Source organism: Malania oleifera, chromosome 2 (assembly GCF_029873635.1).
Source record: "Malania oleifera isolate guangnan ecotype guangnan chromosome 2, ASM2987363v1, whole genome shotgun sequence".
Classification (NCBI taxonomy): Eukaryota; Viridiplantae; Streptophyta; class Magnoliopsida; order Santalales; family Ximeniaceae; genus Malania; species Malania oleifera.
The window spans coordinates 132927173-132936053 of record NC_080418.1 but is presented as its reverse complement, the minus strand read 5'-3'; positions in this window follow the sequence as shown (position 1 = coordinate 132936053).

Genomic DNA, 8881 nt, shown 5'->3' with positions numbered 1-8881 from the left:
TATCATAATCAGGCTCTGAAAACTGTATATATATAATTTAAATAATAATTTGATAACAACCTATATTTTGTACTGAAATCATAATGAAGTTTCCTAACATAGAATGTTTCCCTTACCTGACTACTGGAAAGCCGCTTACTGAATATCAGTCCTATACCCGCAGGGTTTCCCACTCAACTCCCTGAAAACAACATTCACTAGAACAAAATATCATTATTTCTTTGTCTCCAACATTTCCTACAATTGCCAGAAGGCCAAAAATTGAATAAAAGGTCTTATCCTGATTATGGGATGAAATCCAACTTTGTCCCATCGACGATCCGCTCCAGCAAACTTAGGGACAACTCCACAAGGAGCGTTGTGGTGGCCTCAGATCGTCAATCCAGCGGTCGATGGGGCCGTAATCGAGGAGGGAGGTAACGAGAACCATAAGAGAGAGAGAGAGAGAGAGAGAGAGAGAAGAGAGTTTGCATTGAATTTTTGCGATTAAACCAAGTTTAGCACTATTTATACTGTGGGCTTCGTCGATGAGCCACGTCATCTCATCGACAAGTCCTTAACGAATTTCGTCGATGAGCCTTACTTCCTTGTTGATGAATTTCAGGCTACCTAAAACCCCTCTCGGTATTTTCTCATCGAAAAATGCTTCCTCATCGATGAGGTCCTCATATACCCTCATCAACGAATTCCTTGTGTTCGTCGACGAGGCCCTAATAAATTTTCTTCGGGTCGTTACATTCTCCCCTCCTTATAAGATTTCATCCTCGAAATTTACTATTCATATAACTCATCATCCCTTAAAGGCGAAAAGGTCTAATTATTTAATTACTTGCCCTCACTTATGGCGGAGGAATACCGTGGTTACATGGGTAGTTCTGGGAGATTACAAGTATAAGAGAAAATTTTCCCCAAAACTAAATATTACCTATCCTATACACTATATTACAATTACACTATGCTAAACAAAATAAAATTACTACTATCCTAATCTATACATCACCGCTATGTTCACTAAATAAGTGGGGATATTTCTGTCTGATCTCATCTTCAAGCTCCCACGAGGTTTCTTCTACCGTGTGATTCATCCACAAGACTTTCACTAACAGTATCCTTTTTCTGCGCAATACCTGTTCTTTTCTATCCAGGATCCGCACTAGAGCTTCTTCGTATGCTAGATCACCACTGAGTTCCAATTTTACATAGCCAATAATATGGAAAGAATCTAGGACGTATTTCCTTAACATAGAGACATGAAACACATCATAAATCCTGAATAAAGATGGTGGTAGAGTTAGCCGATAGGTCACTGACCCAATTTTCTCAAGTATCTCAAAGGGGCCAGCAAACCTAGAGTTCAACTTACCCTTCTTTCCAAATCTCATGATACCTTTTAGTGATGTTATTTTTAGAAATACATGATCACCCACTTCAAATTCCAGTTCCCGGCAGTGAGTATCTGCGTAACTTTTCTACCGACTCTGTGCTACACTGATTCTATCTCGAATGGGTCAAACTTTATCGCACACTTGCTAAACCATCTCTGGTCCCAAAACTCGCCTCTCACCGACTTCATCCCAGAAAAGAGGAGATCGGCATCTTCTACCATATAACGCCTAGTATGGTGTCATGTCAATGCTAGCCTGATAAATGTTATTATAAGCAAATTCAACTAGCGGCAGAAATTGAGTCCAACTACCCCCAAAATCCAGTACACACGCTTGCAACATATCCTAAAGTATCTGAATCGTTTTCTCTATCTGGCCTTCTGTCTAAGGATGGAAAGCGGTGCTGAATGCTAACTGAGTCTCCAATGCCTCCTGCAAGCTCCTCCTGAACCACAATGTAAAATGTGGATCACGGTCCGACACTATGGATACTGGCACTCCATGGGGTCGAACAATCTCCTATATGTAAATATTTGCTAACCTATTCATAGGGTAGCTAACTTTAATGGGCATTAAATGAGTTGTCTTTGTCAGCCTATCAACAATCACCTAAATGGCATTCTGACCATGTGGTGCCGGCAGTAGCCCAATAACAAAATCCATGGATACATGGTCCCACTTCCACTCGGGAATGAAAAGTGGCTGCAACTGACTAGCTGGCCTCTAGTGCTCAGCTTTAACCTGCTGGCACGTCAAGCACTGCTATACAAATTCTGCTATTTCCCTCTTCATGCCACTCTACTAGAAATACTCCCGCATATCCCTATACATTTTCATACTATCAGGATGAACAGTGTATGGAGATCTGTGTGCCTCTTCTAGAATCATCCTTCTAATGTTGTCATCTGCAAGCATGCACAATATGGTGCGAAATGTCAAAGCCCCATCGTCAGAAATACTAAATTCTTCCCCCTGACCATCCTGTATTCTGGCTATCACTTCTGCCAATTATGGATCATTTCTCTGAGCAGCTTTAATTCTTCCATAAAGTGTAGGTTGTACAACCAGACTGGCAATAAACGCATGAGGATCATCTACTACTAATTCCATGTCGATCCTTTCCAAGTCCATCTGAATTGAGTGTTGAACTACTGCTACTAGCTGTGTTGTATCCTCTGATTTACGACTCAAAGCATCAGCCACCACATTGGCTTTACTTGGGTGGCTGATGGTACAGTCGTAATCCTTGATGAGTTCTAACCATCTCCTCTGGCGCATATTCAACTCTTTATGTGTAAAGAAGTACTTTAGGCTCTTGTGATCAGAAAATATTTCACACTTCTCACCATATAAGTAATGTCTCCAGATCTTCAGTGCGTATACAACCGCAGCCAATTCCAGATCGTGACTAGGGTTGTTCTTTTCATATTCTTTCAACTGCCTAGAAGCATACGCTACCAATCTATCATACTACATCAGTACACAACCGAGCCCTCTCAAAGAAGCGTCACTATAAATCACATACCTATCACCTCCTGATGGAATCGTTAGAACTAGTGCAGTGATGAGCTGCTACTTTAATTCCTGAAAACTTTGCTCGCATTCTACATCCCACACAAATTTGGCATTTTTCCTAGCCAAACGCGTGAGAGGTCTTGATAGGGCTGAAAATCCTTCCACAAATCGATGGTAATAATCTGCCAGACCCAAGAAACTTCTGACTTCTTGCACACTTTTCGGCTTAACCCAATTAACCACCACATCAATATTGTGGGGATCCACTGAAATACCGTCTCCCGAAATCACATGACCCAAAAACGTAACTTGCTCAAGCCAAAACTCACACTTGCTAAACTGGGCATAGAGTTTCTTTTCCCTGAGTGTCTGTAATACCTGCCTTAAATGTACCTCATGATCCTCAGAATCTTTCGAATATACTAGTATATCATTAATAAAAACCACCATAAACTGATCTAGATACTGGTGAAATACCCTATTCATCAAGTCCATGAAAATAGTTAGAGCATTCGTCAGACCAAAAGGCATAACAAGGAATTCATAGTGCCCATACCTGGTCCTGAAGGCTGTCTTTGCAACATCCTCCGCCTTTACCCTCACTTGATGATAACCTGATCTAAGGTCAATTTTAGAATACACCTGTGTACCCTGGAGCTGATCAAACAGATCATATATACGGGGTAGAGGATATTTATTCTTATTAGTAATTTTGTTGATTTCTCTATAATCAATACACATCCTCAAAGACCCGTCTTTCTTCTTTACAAACAACACTAGAGCTCCCCATGGCGATACACTGGGTCATATAAAACCCCTATACAACAGGTATTGCAACTAATCCTTCAACTCTCCTAATTCAGCTGGAGTCATACGGTAGGGAACCTTAGAGATCGGTGCTATCCCTGGAGGTAAATCTATAGAAAAATCCACCTCACGTTCGGGAGGCAACCCTGGTAGCTCCTTTGGAAATACATCTAAAAATTCTCGTATAACTGAGGTACTATCGAGCTTTGATTCATTCTCTGACGCTTCCTTTACAAAGGCCACAAACCCCTGACTTTCATCTCGAAGTAATCGGCTTGCCAGTATAGCTGATACTATTTGCAATGGAGCACGTACACAAGAACCAACAAACCTGAATTCTTGCTCACCAGGGGGTCTGAAAATTACTTCCTTCTAAGAACAATCAATACTGGTGTGATTAATTGCCAACCAATCCATACCCAGTATTACATCAAACCCACACATCTCAAACACAATCAGGTCTGCTGGTAGCACTCTCACCTGAATTTCTATTGGATAACCTCTGAGCACCCTCTGACACCATATCACTAACCCTGACAATGTAGCTACTAACAATTCCATATCTAACAATTGGGTCTCACTTCCAGATAATTTTACATAGGATGCAAAGACAAATGAATATGTAGCACCTGAGTCAAATAAAATAATAACTGAATATGATAACACAGTAAAATTACCTGTCATCATATCCGCGGCAGCCTTAGCATCACTCGGCGTTAGAGCGTAAACTCGCGTTGGGGCCACATTCCGCTGTTGGCCTCCACAAGGAACCTGATATCCTCCCTGAGCTGCCTAATATCCTCCCCAATAGGGCCTGGGATCTGGAACCTGCTCTTGCAGCCTTGGGCATACACATGCCATATGGTCGGGTCTCCCACAAAGATAACATACACCTCTTCCTGCCAGGCACTCCCCCGAATGACATCTCCCCCATGTCTGGCACACTGGAAAGGTCTGCATACCCTGGTACTCTCGAGATCCTGTTGTCTGCCTCTAATCTCCTCGATCATGGCCTCCTCTCCATGAAACCCTACTAGAGCCAGCCTGAAAACCCTGAGGCACAGGCCTCTTCCTCTGACTCTAAACTACTAAACACCTATGAATACCACTCTCAATGATCGCAGCTCTGTCTACAACCTCCATAAATGTCTAAGCCCTGAAACCAATCACCTGCTCAAACAAGTTCTACCTCAATCCCTCTTCAAACTTCCTTACTTTTTTCTCTTCATCAGGAGCTAGATGTGGAGCAAAGCGCGATTCGATAAACCGAGCTGCGTACTGGGATACGGTCATCTGTCCCTGTACCAGATGCAGAAACTCTACTACCTTTGCTCTCCGAACGACAGAAGGAAAATATCGCTCGAATAACAGCTCCTTGAATCGGTCCCACGGCACTAGCACTGGAACTGGCCTCTGCTCCTCTATCAATCGCATTGATCTCCACCAATGCTTCGCCTCCCCTGTCTACTTAAATGCTGCAAATACCTATTCATCTGAATAGGGAAGCACTGCCAACATCTCTTTGATGTCCTGAACCCAATTCTCAACTACAATCGGGTCATCTCCTTAGGCAAAGGATGGGGACTTCATCCGTGTAAACTACTCGATCGTGCAGTTATGCTCCTCTGAACTCCTAGTCATCTTAGCCATCACCTGCTGGGTGAAGCTGCGCAGTACTACATCAATATCACCACCCATGCTGGAAGGTCCTGGCCTGTCTCCCCCAGCATTCGTGCCACTACTTCCTAAATCCATCTTGAAAAACAAAATACACTTAAGAACCTTATCTCCTGCACAGACCTTATCTATTTCATTCTACTCAAATCCTATATTTATAATTAACTACTCTCCCCAATCTTAACTCAAAATCCAGTTCTGCCACATAAACACACGACCCGACGATAGTTTACTATGGTTTTCCGGAAATCGTCACCCCAAGAAAAACATAAAAACTACCACGGAGAATCCTGTACCCAGACCACAGAACAAACCTCAAATCATTTCCTATACTCTGGTATTGCTTCCGCTGCAGTCTAAAATGTCTAAAAAACTATAAAGATAAAGAGAATTTGATATAAAACGTGGAAAAAATAAAGAAATATGGATAAATTTGAAAAGTATAAAGCGGTGAGAAAAGATACAAAAAAGGGCATCAGTGAAACTAGACATACATCACCTCTGCCTATGGAATGAGTAGACCACAAAGTTTCAACGAATCAACATCCAAGCTCAATGCCAACCTCAATAAGACAACTTCCAAATGATGGCCCAATATATGCCTCAAGAACACAAGGTATACTCATCTTAGTTCTCCTTAATCAACTTTGATCCTTTCTCAAGGGTATAAGGCATCATCAAGTATCCTGACATTCACAAGATATACAATAAAGGCTAACATTCAGTTCATTTATTGATACAATTCAGTTGGCAAGAGGGGAGTACGAGACAATAACCTACTCAAAGATAGCTTGCTCCTTCCCCGACTCAATTTCTGAATTCCCACAATCAAATTGATGCCCACAGTGTTTATATCATTTTCATTCAAGATTGAAAGATCCACTATAACACCAATTGTCACGGTCATGGAGATCTCAAAGGTCAAAAGGAATCATCCCCGCATAGATTTGCAAAAAATGTTAAGGAGTCAAGCCCATGCAGTGGCAAGAGAACACCAAGTCCAGCCCAACTATGCTAATCCTTATCCGAGGAAACACTCAAGTATCTTAACCTAATGGTCAAGTCTAACAACACAAAGGCCCTTGAACCAACTAAGATCATCACTAAAGAACCCAAACTCGAACGGTAATAGAGATAAAATTCACATTCCATTAATACTAAGGGAAACTCTCATCCCTACAATACAATCGAGGTCTAGGATGATACCATCCAACCATATAGTCGACAACCAAAAGTATGAACTCCCAAACCTCCAGGCTGAGAGTACAATGTGATCTTATTCTCAAATGAATCATCTATGGAGCTCCCAACGTCCCCATGCGAAAACCTATGTCACCTCTTTAGGATGCCTAGAGTCCACCCTTGAATGCTCCTTAAGGTGTTCACTTAGTACCCACTAGGATACCCGGGGAGGTAGGTCACTTACCTAGTGTTCCCCCAAAATAATGTCTTCGAAGTATTCTCAATCTCGTACAAGTAATCACTAAGGATCTAATGAGTATACATCTTACGTTCAAGAACACCATCATCAATACTATCTAAACCATTAACAACATCACAGTGACATATTGAAACCATCACTATAACATCTCCATAGTCACATCACACCCAAGTTAACCAACCTTCTCTCCAAGTCAAAAACATATACCAAAACCAATCTCAAGGTCACAAAACTTTTAGACCTTGACTCATAGTTTCATAACACACATACATTTGTAGCTTATAAAGTACGAGTGGTTTCTTCCTTTTATTTTTTTATTTTTATTTTTTTGCTTTTATGTTTGTAACATAATAAATAAATAAATAAATAAGCTACACTAGTCCAATACACATTTGAAAAACTTATTACATTCTTGATCATTTCAAAAATGTTTTGCTTATAAATCATGTTTAACTTCCCAAAATCTCACTCCAAAAATAATAACTCAAACTAGCAAAAACAAGGAAGAATCAAAATTTTAGTACCTAGGTTGTGGGGCGGTCTCATGGTTCAACCTTTCATATCAAAACATTAAAAAATATGTGAAAGGAGAATTAGTTTTGTTTTTAAGACCTCATGTGAGGGAACTTCACCGTCATTGAAAGAAACTTAGGAGAAACACTAAATTTTACCTTTTAATCATGCTTTAAATTATTCTTTACTTATTATAATAATTAAGAGCATAAATTTTAGATCTTATTTGAAAAATTATGCAAATTTAAAAAAATTAATATAATTTTATATTATATTTTGTCTAAATTTACACAAATCCAAATCTAAAGTCTCAATATATGATTCCAAACGAAAGATTAGTATAATGGAAATTACCACATTAGTCTCTTAGTGGACATTCCAATGAGAAAGTCCCTTCATGTTGCAGGCGTCAAGTTCACATCTTGGAAAGGATAAAAAAGGATGGACGGGAGGGAGATGGATTATTTGTCACTGTGTAGCTCAAGCCTAATATAAACATCTAGTGAACAAAAATTTTAACATATTAAAAGTCAACCACTCATCAAAACGTAACTTTTTTTGAGTCATCGAGAAAGCTCACATTGGATCCAAACTATACAATGGAGTTTTATAGTTCACCTCCAATTCCATTTTCCTTTTTATCATTCCCAAACTCAATATATCTCCTAGACGATGCAATGCTATTTATAAAATAGCGATACCTTAGAAACTCATTAATAAGGCCTCCTTTTTTTTATGCCCCACTTGAGGCATCGATAATTGAAGTTTAAGATTTTGATGTTAGAAATTTTGAGTTCGAATCTCAAACAGGTTGGGAACAAAGTACGAAATAAGATATGAATCACTTTTTATCTACAATTCAAGCCCGATGAACCTCGCACCATGACCTTCCTTTTTTAATTATACAATTTGTTAATTAGGCGAATGACCAAAGTTGGAAACTATAATAACCTAATCCAAACAAGTACTAATCAATCAACATCTGCAATCTCAAGCCACACGCAGGCTTCTTGAATGGTATCTAAAATTATTGAAAATTGGAACAAGTAGACCAATTTCAACTATATTCCAAAGGAATTGCACAAAAAGTGGGAACTCGGAGGATAAGCATTCATCCCAACCATCCATTCACTCTAAAGAGAATAGCTTTTTGGTTACTCCACTTTCTCCACAATTTAATTTTTCAACGGACTTAGGGTATCATGTCCCCTTCATTATCTCAACCTACACCCTAGCCCAGAGAATATACCCTCTTTTCTTTTTGGATTAACACTGCACATTTTTTTAATAAATTGTGTAAATTCGAGTACATTTTTTTCAATATCTAAATCTTTAAGACTATATTTGAATGAATGAATTTTAAAATTTAAATTTAAATTAGTGTGAATTTGCAATATGATTTTATATTGCGTTTTATTTAAAGCTACATAATCGAAATAGAATCCTCCAAATCCATGCTCCCAAATGTAAGTAAATATATTTTAATTACACTTCTTATGTTCGGGCTAGAGGGAGATGAACGAAAAAAAAAAAAAAAAAGGTT